This window comes from Lynx rufus, unplaced genomic scaffold, assembly GCF_022079265.1.
Source record: "Lynx rufus isolate CCGP_SWC_20201006 ecotype Redwood Valley unplaced genomic scaffold, mLynRuf1.p SCAF_3, whole genome shotgun sequence".
NCBI classification, from domain to species: domain Eukaryota; kingdom Metazoa; phylum Chordata; class Mammalia; order Carnivora; family Felidae; genus Lynx; species Lynx rufus.
Window position 1 is genome coordinate 84,990,666 of NW_025814845.1, and position 14,070 is coordinate 85,004,735.

General features: G+C 37.1%; 1 protein-coding gene across 5 annotated transcripts in view; it reads left to right on the forward strand.

Annotated features, from left to right (window-relative positions):
- Positions 1-14,070, forward strand: part of TET2 (tet methylcytosine dioxygenase 2) — a 136,031-nt gene that overhangs the window by 34,257 nt on the left and 87,704 nt on the right. For all 5 annotated transcript variants that reach the window (XM_047090800.1, XM_047090803.1, XM_047090802.1 and 2 more), the window contains exon 2: positions 6,276-6,420. The gene's annotated coding sequence lies outside the window, so the exon portion shown is untranslated. The remainder of the gene's footprint in view (positions 1-6,275; positions 6,421-14,070) is intronic.

Below are 14,070 nucleotides of genomic sequence, written 5' to 3' on the forward strand. Positions count from 1 at the left end.
CTCAGACCAAAGAGGTCAAATATTAGCAGGTGTCAGAATGTCAAAGAAATGTTTTCATCTCAGATGAAAAAATTTATATGTGGGTTATTTTCTGTTTGAATTTTATTCAGTGTTTTCTTCTAATTTGGTGTCTCCATCTTGGTTTTTAAAAATATCTCTTCCATCATAACTTTTTGTTTGTTTCTGAAAGATATATAAATTGATCTGATAATTACATAAAATACCAAATGAATTTATGTCTATCTACATTTCTGTGATTCATTATTTTTTTAATTAATTAATTAACTTATTTATTTATTTATTTATGAGAACACACATGCATGGTGGAGGGACAGAGAGAGAGGGAAAGGGAATCCCAAGCAGGCTCTACACTGTCAGTGCAGAGCCCATTGTGGGGCTCAGTCTCACGAACCATGAGATCATGACCTGAGCCCAAATCAAAAGTGGATATGTAACCACTTGAGCCACCCAGATGCCCCACTGTGGTTGGTTCTTAAAATAATTTCTTTGTGTAATGGAAATAGGTGCCAAACAATTTACAGCTTCTGCCTAATAGTTCAGCTTTGTTTGGCAGTTTTAGATTTTTAAAGATTATTGATTAGAAACACCCTTGTTTGGTACATATTTGTTTTTAGCGTAGTGGAATTTGTTCTTTAAAGGCTTACTGAATTTTTCCTTGGAGTCACCACTTTGTCTCTGTTAGGAAGTTTAGGGAGTAAATACGCATGAAAACTTCCTTTAGTTTTCTTCTTAGAGTTTTAACTGCTGTAGTGATTTTTTTTTAAAGCATTAATAGAATAGTCATTTCTGCCAAGCAGCTGACATTCTGAAATAGCACTTCCCTTTGGGCACCATACAGTTGGGATTCTGTACTTGCAGAGAAAGGGTATGGGAGGGAGTAAGGGGGAGATGGAGGAGGAAAACCATTTTATGGGCATATCCTGCTGATGTCAGTAACCTGCTTTCAGTGAACTCCAGTGTGACCCCATTTAGACCTGGAGGAGGATCACATTTGAGCAGGGGAGCAGCTAAGGTGGCATCACAACAGAAGGAAACACCTATTGCTGGGAGCTTTGAAGAGACATGCAGTGAGGATGGACAGGTAGCACAAAGGGGAAAGGAAGGACTAGATCCATCAGGATAAACATAGTTTGTGATCAAAGTATTCATGACTTTTGATCAGTGATTAAAAGGACAATATTTAAGGCCCCAAAGAGAGATTTCTGTACATGATGCATAGTTTGTATTGATATATACATGTTTATAGGTAAAGTAACATGTTTATAGGCAGAGAAAAGTTTTACTTTGATTTTGAGAGAAAGTGTCTGCTTCTAGGGTTTGAAATACAGAATGATTTCTCTTTCACCAAAATGAAATGTTTCCTTCACTGAATCTCTTCTACCTGGTCAGAGGTTTATGAAGCATGGTAGCTAAGAGCACAGGCTCTGGACGTCCACCACCTACAAAGTGTGTGCTAAAGGACACAGCTGACAATATTTTGAAGATTAAATGGCTAAGAATGCATTCAATAAATCTTAGCAATTTTTATTGTCATTGTTTTTTTTAATCTACATTATAGAAAATACTGTAGAGAGTAGATACTATCCTTTTAAGACACAGTGAATGGTTTATGAAGATTAAATGCCAGAATAGACTTTAATTTAGGAAACAAAAATCTGACTTGGAACCACATTATCCTCAGAAAGATTACAACTTTGACCCTGAGGTTTATTTCATGAAAATAAAAATGTGGATATGTGTGTGGGAATGAGAACATTTAAACATACTCATAGGCTTTCCCTCTTAGATTATTTTTTCTCTTATGGCTCTTACTTTAACCTTTGTCTTCAGCCGTTGCCTTCGTGTTTGTTCTGTTTTGTCTTCTGGGTGATTTTTTGTATAATCTCAGTATATCAGGTCAGAGGGAAAACTCAATGTGTAAGCTGACTGACAATGTTTTGCATTTTCCTTGAGAATATTTACCATAGCATCCTAAATAGTATTAAACTTTTCTTTCAGTCAGGGTACCCAGCACGAGTCATCCCTCTTTTGATTTCTGAATGTTTCTATATTGGAGATTTTCCCAAACTGAACAGTGCCAGGATCATGGACTGTTGAAGAACTATGTTGTGACGAGAGATTTGTGGTCTCTTGTGGGTGTACATTCTAATTGTTGGGGTGGTTTCTTTTTTAAGGGGGCTGTTTGGGGCATAAAAAAGTGTAACTTCATGTTCTCCATGATAGTTTGCCAGCTGGTTTCCAGCCCACCAGATTACTGCTTGTAGTGACACTCATTTCTCTAGGACTCTTGATCTGTGCCAACCCTTAGTGGTACCACTAAGCCTGCTCACACCATTCTGAACCGAGGGCACTGGTGTCCTGAGTGCCTGAAAGGATAGATAAAAATCTAATACCACTTCAAGGGACTTACAGCTAAAGTTCTGGTAAAGCTCTGAGTATAAAGAATATATTATTTTACTATGTAAGTTTTCTATTATTTTAAGCAGAAAACAGGAGGGCAACTGTATGGTTCTGTTCTGTATTCCTTTCGAGCCATAAGTAAACCCAGCTTTAAGGAATCTAGGCGTATACAATGTCCCTCTTCTAATCTTTCCAGTGCTTCTTTGATCCTTTCTAAAAACACAAGATATTTCATTGTCTCCAACCCTGACCTCTTGTCTGATAATTATTTATTTGGAATATAGAGGTTCTCAAACATATCATGTCAAGAATTTATTTTGTCATTTCAGATTTCTTTTCAGAATTATCTCTGGTTAATACCATTGTTTTTCTTTGCAACTAAACTCAAAGCTTTACTACCACAACTGAGCCTTTCTTTTTCTCCCTATTTCTAGAATGTTAGTAAATATCCACTCCTTTCCCAATCAGTAATATTTCCCTGCTTGATCATTTTATTTTATTTCCTCTGCCACCCTCTTGTTCAGACTCACCTCTTGTTCAGTGTATCTGAACTACTGCAGTAAGTCTGTATCTTGTATTAATCACTTAGAAGCTAAATCTTCTACTACTTCATACTTACTAGGATGACTTTTTAAAAAAAAAAGACAATGGCAAGTGTTGGTGACGATAAGGAAAAATTGGAACCCTCATACATTGCTGACGGGAACGTAAAATAGCATAGCCACTCTGCAGAAGTTTGGCAATTCCTCAGAAGGTTAAATACGTAATTATCATATGACTCAGCAATTCCATTTCTAGGAATTCCACTTCTAAGAGAATTAAAAATGTATGTCCACACAAAAACTTACAAATAGAGAATACCCATGTTCAAAGAACATTATTCACAATAGCCTAAAGGTGGAAGCAACACAAATGTTCATCTACAGATGAGTAGATAAAATGTGATGTATACATATAATGGAAACTATTCAGCTTTAAAAAGGGAAGAAATTCTGACACATGCTACAACATGGACAAATCTTGAAGACATGCTAAATGAAATAGCCAGTCACAAAAGGGTAAATATACTTCTGCTTATATGAGTTACCTAGAATAATCAGATTCATAGAGACAAAAAGTAGAATTGTGTTTGCCAGGGGCTTGGGAGAGGGGAGACTGGGGAGTTCTTGATTTTTTTTTTTTTTTTTTGGTATATTTATTTTGAGAGAGAGAGAGAGAGAAAGTATGCATGAGCATGGGAAGGGCAGAGAAGGAAGGAGAGGGAGAGAATCCCAAGCAGGCTCTGCAATCTCAGTGCAGAGCACAGAGCCTGATGTGGGGCTTGAACTCACAACCTGTGAAATCATGACCTAAGGTAAAACCAAACATTGGATGCTTAACTGAATGAGCCCCCCGCCAGGCACCCTGGGGAGTTCTTGATTCATGGGCAGAGAGTTTGAGTTCGAGAAGATGAAAAATTTCTAGATAAGGATGGATAGTTGCATAACAACAATAAGACTGCTTAATGCTACAGAACTATACGCTTAAAATATGGTTAAAATGCTAAATTTTATGTTGTATATATTAGACCACAATATAAAAAGGCTTGTAAATGAATGTTCATAGCAGCATTATTTATAATAGCTAAAAAGTAGAAATAACCCAAATATCCATCATGAATAAAGTGTGGTATTCCTAACAGTGGAATATTATTCAGCCATAAACAGGAGTGAAGTACTGATTCACACTAAACATAGATCAACTTGAAAAAATTATGCTAAAAGAAAGAAACCAGACATAAAACAACCCACATTTTGAATGATTTTATTTATTTGAAATATCCAAAAGAAGTAAATACACAGAAACAGAAGGGGGATTAGCTGGAGGATGGATGAACAAGGACTGATTCCTAATGGGTAATGGATTTATTTGGGGAGTGATTAAATTGTTCTTGAATTTGGGTACCTGGGTGGCTCAGTCGGTTAAGTGTCCAACTTCAGCTGAGGTTATGATCTCACAGTTTGTGAGTTCAAGCCCCGCATCGGGCTGTATGCTGACAGCTCAGAGTCTGGAGCCTGCTTCGGAGTATCTTCCTCTCTCTCTGCCCCTCCCCTGCTCATGCTCTGTCTCTGTCTGTCTCTCTCAAAAATAAATAGACATTTAAATAAATAAAATTAAATAAAATAAATAATTAAATAATTCTTGAATTTGATAGTGGCAACAATGGCAACTTTTTGACTGAAACCCACAGAACTGTACACTTTAAAAGAATTAATTTTATGGCATGTGAATTATATCTCAATTTTTAAAAACAGTACACAACTTTTATGATGCCTTGTTTCTAAAGAAACAGCATGTCTATAGTCTTGGCTTACTATTTCTAGCTATGGAATTGTGAGAAAATCAAGTGTCCTCCCTTCTTATTATGTAATATAGGGATAATAATAACTACCTCACCAGATGTTTGTGTTAAATGAGATAACATATGTAGTACATCAAGCACAGTGTCTGGCATTTACTAAGAACCCAGTAAATTTACTAGGACCCCTTGGGACATGGGCCTTCAACACCTTTCAGTACTATTCCACATACTATTCCCAGATATTCCAGAAAATGGCCCAACTCATTAAGCCATTTATCACTAGTCTTTACATTCTGGCTCAAATCTGCCTCTTCATATTCTTCTAATGCTCCTTAATGGAAAGCCATCAGTCAGAATGGGCTTTTTAGTCTCCCTCAATTTGCTGCACTTTTTCGTGAAGCTGTGTCCTTGCCTGAAAACAATGCTCTTTCCCTGTTCCTGTCTTTTCTCTTTCACCCTGCCCTTAGAACTCAGGTGACTTTCTTCATGCATTAAACTTTCTCCCTTATTTAAATTCACGGTCATCTCTACTTTTGTAGCATCCAAGATTTTCACTACATGTTAGACTACTGAAGCCTCACTTGGTTATATTTTCAAAGCATGTGTCTTGTTAGGTGATCATATTAAAGTTTATATTCAATCTTTTGACTAATAAAATCCCTGAGCATGGGGACCACATGTTATAATGCTTTTACCTTTTTCATAGCATTTAGCACGTTGGCTTGATATAGTATATTCTGTATCAACATTTGCTATTTATAAGTTAAGTTAGTGTTGCATCTCAATAAGTATAAGGCCTTAAATTAATGATTCTCACTCCTGGCAGCCCCTTAGAATTACCTGGGAAATAAAGCTTCATTTTAGCCCAACACATCAGAATGTCTGCGCATGAGGCCTCAGCTTTTCCTGCAGGTGATACTATTGCAAACAAAGCTGAGAACCATTGGATTCAGTAGATGAAGTAATGAAGCCAGTAGGTCCCAAGACTAATTGATTATCATGATCAAGATATGAGAATTGCTGATTAGGCAGAGGTCCTGGGGACATTGCAAAGTCCTCTACAAATAACTAGTATTATATTATGGTGCATTTGGGAGTTTTCACGGCTTTGAGAAATATCCTCCAGCCCTGAATTTTTTAACAGCCACTGGCTGTTAAAATATCCAGTTATGGACACCTATAACTTTTTAAACTTTACATAATAGCTTTCAGACTAGATGTACTTCTTGTTCCTTTTTGCAAACTTAAAAATACTCAAACTCGGGGCGCCTGGGTGGCGCAGTCGGTTAAGCGTCCGACTTCAGCCAGGTCACGATCTCGCGGTCCTTGAGTTCGAGCCCCGCGTCGGGCTCTGGGCTGATGGCTCAGGGCCTGGAGCCTGTTTCCGATTCTGTGTCTCCCTCTCTCTCTGCCCCTCCCCCGTTCATGCTCTGTCTCTCTCTGTCCCAAAAATAAATAAACGTTGAAAAAAAAAATTAAAAAAAAAAATACTCAAACTCTGCATCTTTTCTAGGCTGGCCAACATCATCAGCAGACCCTCTCAAGATTGTCTACTCGCCCTTGCTCCTGTTGAGTTACCACCCTTGGAAGCAGGAGATGGGCTTTGCAGCAGCCAACAGGCCATGATCCAGGAGGAGCAGTAAGGGACAGAACTGCTGGTAAGACACTGGGGACAGTTGGTTCTTGGTTTCTAAGGAATATAAATTTATTCCTAATTTAATAGTCTCTCTTCTAACCTTCAACTCTAAATTTTTCTGTATTCCTTCAAATACCTTAATTATCTATGCTTTGGACATATGGGTTGGATTTTATGACCTATGAATTCCCTGAAGTTTTGTATTGACTTGTATGTTTGTATGTACATATGTATGTATGTGTATATATAAAATTTTCTGGAGAAAAAGAAGATTTTTATCATATTCTCAGTGTCTTTGAATTTAAAAAGAGCCATTCAAAAATAGCTATAAGCATGGAGAAACATGATATTTATAACCACTTGTCACAGTATTTCTCCTCCCCATTTGTACCTCACTTATGGCCACTTTGTCTCAATTTGTTAGGACCAAAAAAAACCTGATTATTTGTGGTTATTTGCTGACCAGAAAAAATGAGCGCCTACTAAACCTAGGCAGCCAGTTTTCATGATAATTTAGCTCCACCAAACTATCAGAGAACCAGAGTACACAGTGGCAGATATCAGGAGGGCCTATGTAATTTTTCACATGATTTTTCTGAAACTATAAATAGAGGTACTGACAGAGAGGGAGATACCAACTACTTTTTTCATCTACACTGATGTTAATAAAGATCAATTTGTTCTTAATGCCACTGACAGGCTAATGAGTGTCCCAACCTAAAGGTTATTTATCAGACCATCTGTATAGATAAACAAAAGTGAGGAACTGATATTTTTTCCAAAATATTTAAGATGGACATCAGAATGAATTTCATGTATACCTTTGCCTGTACTATAAGTAAGTCAGTTAAAATTTCAGGGGCATTGTTGGAAAGAAAATGGAGGTTAAGTTAAAAAAAAAAAAAGAATGAGTCTTTTTTTTTTTCTTTTGTAACTCTTCTAGCAGGTAATTCATTTTCAGTTTCACTGAATCTTGTTTATGCATTCAGCATAACAAATCTTCTAAAAGGCCTGTGTAGCTATAATCTGCCCTCACTCTAGACGCCTGAGGATATAAGTATCCACTCTGCCACTTGATACTTCTTAGAGACTGACCTGGTGCTGAGAAATCCTTCCCATTGTGTCCTCAGTTAAACTCCCATGATTCCTAGATGTTGCCATTTTCAAGACATAAGGCAAGTACATCTGCCTAGATTACCTCTCTGCTCTGGGAATTTTAAGTCACTTCTGTAAGGAAAAGAGAACTCAGCACTACTAACTCTCAGAATGAAAATTTTCCCCTTGCATGCTAATATTTTTAGCGTATTCATTGTCACTGAAAATAGACTTCCTCTTTCCCCTCTCATGCTGGAAAATCTTAGGTAATTATGAATAAAGCATTCTTTTCTTTTCCCCTCCTCCCGAAATGGATGCTTTACCTCTCACTGTGAGGACTGTGGCTACTCATTCTGTACTTGACCTTTACATGAGAACTGAGATGCATTTTGAAGATGGAAGTTTTGCTTCTTTAGTAAAATCATAACAGAACTTTCCTCAGAGACAAAGGATAGGTAAGGAAGGAAGTGCGAAGTTTAGGGAAAAATGTAAGAGAAATTACTAACAAGAAAAGAAGAAATTAAAGTATTAGCTATTTGTAAGAGAGAGAGATTTCACAATTAACTCCCAGAAGAGATCTTCCCTCAAATCCAAAGAAGAATATTATTTTGCATTTAGCTTTTTATAGTGAGATAAGCTTAGCCTAGGAGATATTTTCAGTGGTAAATAAACCTAGGACTTATTTTTAGTAATATTTATTAGCTTTGTGTTCTTGGAGAAATTATTTAACCTCTTTAAGTCCTGTTTTATTTGGCAAGGAGGAAAATAGGTCATAATAATAATAGGATTATATACATATATGGATATATGTACATATGTAGATAATATATACAGGGCCTGGCAGAAGTAAATTCTAAATTTTATATTAGCAGTTGTTCATTATTATTAATGTTATTAATGTTGCTTTCAGTTTTAAATAATGAATTTAATCAAAATGTATTTCTTGAGCACCTGTCAGGTACCAGGCACTCTTTAGGAACTGGGGTACATTACTGAACAAAAAGGTAAAAGTCCCTGTCCTTGTTTAGCTTAGAATCTAGAGTGGTAGACATAAACAAGATAAATAAATAAAAATGTATAGCACATTAAATACCAAGAGGTGCTAAGCATGAAAAAATTAACACAGGAAAAGAAAATTGGAGAGATGGTGAGGTAGCAATTAAAGATGGAGTAGTCAGGAAAGACCTCATGAGAAGATTATTTTTTGAGTGAAAACCTAAAAAAATAATAATTAAACAAACAGACCATAAAGTCATATGGGGAATAAAAGGGAGAGGAGATGGTCACAGAGACCTAGAGGAGTATAAAGTTTTCACAGAATGATTCAGACAGAACCAGAGGATTTTACATGGCTAAATCATATATCATCTGTAAGTGATATACCCATATAAGTGATATAGGTAGGAACTTTGGAAGTTCAAGGAATAGCAGGGTCCATCTAGACTAAAACAGTTAGAGGAGGACTTCACAAAGGATGATGGCAGATGGTGGCCTGGATCTTGAAAGATAGGAAGAAATTGGATAGTTGGCACAAGAATACAGACTTTCAGTTATAAGATGAAGAAGGTGTGAGAATCTAATGTATAATATGTTGTCTATAGTTGACAACACTGTATCGTATAATTGAAATTTGCTAAGAGAATAGAGTGTTTTCACAGGCTCAAAAAGGTAATCTATGTGAGGTGATGAATATGTTCATTAATTTGATGGAGGGTGAATCCTTTCACAATGTATATAGATAGAAAATCATCACATTGTGCACTTTAAAAATAACGCTGAAAGAAAATCTCCAAAGAAGTTCTAATAAAAGTTATTGTTAGACATCACAGCTCCATAGCCCTCACACTATCAGCCATAAAAACAATAATAACAACAACAAACCAAATGGAGAATGACATCCTAGTGGAGAAGTGGAAGAGAAACATAAGATGTTTGAAATAAGGAGTGAAATAAGGATGTTGGCTTTGAGGGCAGGAGGGCTAGGCAAAGGACAAGGGGGAAGAAGGCAATGGGAGGCTATCTGGTATAGAGATGGCAAGTGGTGGGAAAGAAGCTAGAAAAGCAGGTGAGGCCAAATTTTGGAAAGCCCTAAGTCCAGGCTAAAGATTATTACGTGCCATCATACAAATAGCAAGGAGCAATGGAAGCAGGCGAGTAGAAAGATGCATTCAGGTCACTAACAATACAAGTTTAGCAGAGTACGGAGATGGCGAAGTGGCTGAAGTGATTCAGGAGTGGGTTGAGAACGTGGATTGTGATATTAGAGATAGGACTGAAAAAGAAAGATCGATTTGATCAGGAAAATCCTGAGGATTTGATCACTAATTGCCATTAGGAGATACAGAAGAAGAGTCAAAGGTTTCTCTACAGGTTTTAAAGGACCCATTAAGTGTTGGCATTAAAGGGAATAGGGATATTAGGGCATATTGTGCATCTGAATTCATGGTGACTGAGGTGAGATAACCCACTGTAGGTGTCCTTAAAACTACTAAGGATAAAGTCCATGCAATGTTTGACAGGCTGAATTGAATTGCTAAGAGCAACTTTCACTGTGCATTGGAATCCATGTAAATATTAACTTGGCACAAAAAAAATTGCATGAGAATCTGCCTTTTTTCTTTTTACACCAAGCTGGATTAACAGAGAATCATAAAAGTGTTGCTCAAAAGTGGGCCATTAGATACCACCTTAGTCCAATTGGCTAATATTATGGCAGACTAAAAGTTACCCAGACATGACACATGACTTCCTAACGGTCATATCAATGACCGTTAGCTATTGGCAAAACCTGGCCCCAGGTGGCCATATTGAGACCTACTGCACCTCCCTGTCATCTGTAAGAAATGCTAGTGATTTGTATTTTGCCATCTTGTTTGTGGAGAAAGGAGTTAGAAGGTTTGGATTTGCCCATTAGAACTCTCTTGTAGCCATTCTTCTAATTAATATGGACATGTTCACCCTTTCTCACGAAACAGGCCCTACTCATTTAGAAGCTTCATTCTTAGTCATCCTCTCCTACCTATCGTCATGGTTGATGTATCCTGATTGAAAAATAAGTCATCTTTCTATTTCATCAATAATTGGAAACAGAACACTTTTATCTCTAATACTGCATTTTTTTCTGTTTATCTTTCAGAAGAAAAAATCACTTTTCTTATTTCAAACTTAAATCACCTAGACTTGAAAATTAAGACTCCAAGTGTCCTTTCCTTTCAGACCAGTCTTATGAACTGAAACCCATCATCCTTATTCTAACAAACCCAATTGATTTATCCATGGAGTCACAGGACTTTAAAACAAAAATAGATCCTAGACATCATCTAAGGCAGTTGTCTTCAAACTATTACTCTCCTACCCATCTGTTACTGTTTCCTTCTTTTTAATAAAATGTAATTATCTAGCAAGTGTGCAAAAGTGTATTTAAAGAAGGAAAATGTTTATTTTTCTATTTATAGAAATTTTATAGTAGTGCTACAATTCTTTGTTTCTTTACTCTCTCCATTATACATGGCACATTATGATACAAGTCATAATTGAACCATGTGAAAGCCTTATCTGGTATATATTTTAAGGCCCAGATTGGTCTCATTGTCTCTATGTCCCAAGAGACTGAATTATAGAAACTATTGACATTCTCATGGGATTCTGCTAAGAACTTTGGCAATCCCTGAATTCACAAATAGCACTGTAGCATTTTTTATTTGCATTAACGGCTATCCACATGTGACCAGTACTATGTGTTTAGAACGGGTAAGCCATGCTAAAATAGACTACACACTATGAAGGTTATTTTCACCATTCTTGTTTCAGTTTCCCCATCAAACAGTGAAGTATCAGTTGTCTCCATTGATCTCATAGGATATTTAAGCAGAAATGAAAGTCTTGGTGAAGACACTTTGTCTTCTGAAAGAAAGTTGCAATGCAAATAAAGACATTATTAATGTTTACCCATATTTACAGATGTTAATCTGACCAAAGCTTTTTCTCAAAATGTGAAATAATGTAGTCTACTCTTATCTATGGGGGAAATGTTCCAAGATCCCCAGTGGATGCCTGAAATTGTGGATGGTACCAAATCCTATATATACTGTCTTTTCCTACACATACATACCTATGATAAAGTTTAATTTATAGACACTGTAAGAGATTAACAACAACTAAAAATAGAATAATTATAACAATATACTGTAATAAAAGTTACATAAATGTACCCTCTCTCTCATTATACTATACTCACCCCTCTTCTTTTTGTGATGATGTGAGAAGATAAAATGCCTATAGGATGTGGTGAAGTGAGGTGAATGACGTAGGCACTATGACATAGCGTTAGGCTACTACTGACCTTGTGACCATAAGTCAAAAGGCAGATCATCTGCTTCTCGATTGTGAATGACCGCCAATAACCAAAATCGCAGAAAGTGAAACCACTGATGGGCAGGGGAGGGGCGGGAGTGAGGAGCCGGACTACTGTAATGTGTTATCTTGGCTTTTTTAATGTTGAGAAGATTGGGAGAACAATTAATGGGTTTCTTGGAGAATCTGTGATCGTATAGTTAATGTTGTATATGTGTGTAGCAATTTTGTAATTCTCAAAGGCATGCACAGTCCTTGAATTTTGCTGGGAGTCTGGAGGGACTTTAAGGAAAAGAAAAAACGTTGGCCATCTTCTCAAAATCTTGAATCTCCTCCATACTCACGCATGTGTACACACACATATTCACGTAACATCCTTCCTTAAATCCCCCTAGCCAGCTTGCTTCCTGCTTTATTGAGAATATTGAACTCATTGGGCAAGAACTTCTGCTTTTCTTTTCCACCCATACCCCTAAATCCAGCATATCCGTAACTTTTACCTCTTTTCAGAATTTGCTCACTTTTTCCATGAATTAATCATTTCCTGATTGTTCCTTCTGCGTCTATCCCTTTTTTTTTTCTGATGGTCAATTTAAAGTGTCCCAGTATGCTCATTCTTAAGTGCATATCTAACCATGTACACTCCTCCTTAATGCCCTTTGATGGATACCCACTGTTAAACTTTGCTAAAGCAGTAGGAAGCTTCCCCCAACGCCAACCCACAAAGTTTTTAAAATTATAATGGAATTCTTGTGGTCCATGCAGAGACAGATGCAATGTGGGGGCTCCTGGGGTCACCTACTTAGCCCCTCTTTAGCTAGTGTGGCCCAGAACAGCTCTGTGAACCCCTGGTACCTAAAATACTCAGTTTGGAAAACAGTTAGCCTACAGAAAATAGACTGTGCACTTGATATCCCTATCTGGTTCTTAATTACTCGTCAACCTCCATGTCACCATATTGTCCCTCAGATTCTGTGAGGTAATTATTCCTAACTCTTTATATGTCTTGAACATAACATTATATTTTACACATTCAAGCCTTGGTAGTGGCTGCCCCTCTCCTCCCCCTTTTCCATAAAGACCCAGCTCAGGTTTCTCATCAGCCAAGCCTCATATTTGTAGCACTCGTGTTCCTCAAACACCATACTTACTGTAGTCATTTGTGTCTATTTCTGTACAAACTGAAATCTCTAGGACAAAGACTGTGCCTTATCTTCTTATTCCTAAGAGCTTGCAGTGTCTGGTTACATAGTAGGGACTCAATCACACTCTTTAAAACAACTCACTTTGTGAACCTTTTCATATCTTTTATTTTTTCTTTGTCCCCTCTAGTCCCTAACTAAAATAGATACAACTCTTGCCCCATTTGGGGATGGGAGGCAGGGAGGTAAGGAACTGGGGAAGGTGAGTAGCTGGAACTTGACATAGCAATATCATATACAAAATTAACATCGTTTCAGAGCTTGAACCCCAGACATACTCAGTTGTAACTAACACCTGTGTAAGTAACATTTGATGCCTGAAATATACCGCCCTGCTGCAGAATCCTACCCAAATTAAATGTATTACTATTGGGATTTGTGCTTTTGTTGGCTATTTTGGGAGACTTTAGGGATGTATTCAGTATTCTAATTCCAGTAGTCTTTTATTATTATTATTATTTATTATTATTATTATTATTATTATTATTTTAATGTTTATTTCTGAGACAGAGAGAGACAGAGCATGAACGTGGGAGGGGCAGAGAGAGAGGGAGACCCAGAATCAGAAGCAGGCTCTAGGCTCTGAGCTGTCAGCACAGAGCCCGATGCCCGGCTCGAACTCACAAACCATGAGATCATGACCTGAGCCGAAGTTGGTCACTCAACCGACTGAGCCACCCAGGCGCCCCCTAATTCCAGTAGTCTTGATGAACATAAATGTTTCACTCTAGGAAGAGAAATTTGAAAGCTGTTGTAGATGATATTTAATGTCTATTGGGTGATAATTTTAATGAATATATACACTCAAGACCTTGTTCAGTAAAAAAACATGAATTCAGGAAATGTTTTGAAAATTTCAGAAAGTTTAGTTGATGATAGATTTTTTTATCTAGCAGTTTTTTGTTCTGTTTTTCAGTCTCAGGGAGGAGGAGAAAAGTGGTCAGTGTACTTTACAATATAGGCTCTATGGGAGGCCATATGTTTGGCATTGCTATCCAGGTGCTTTGTGGTATTAGGAGGAC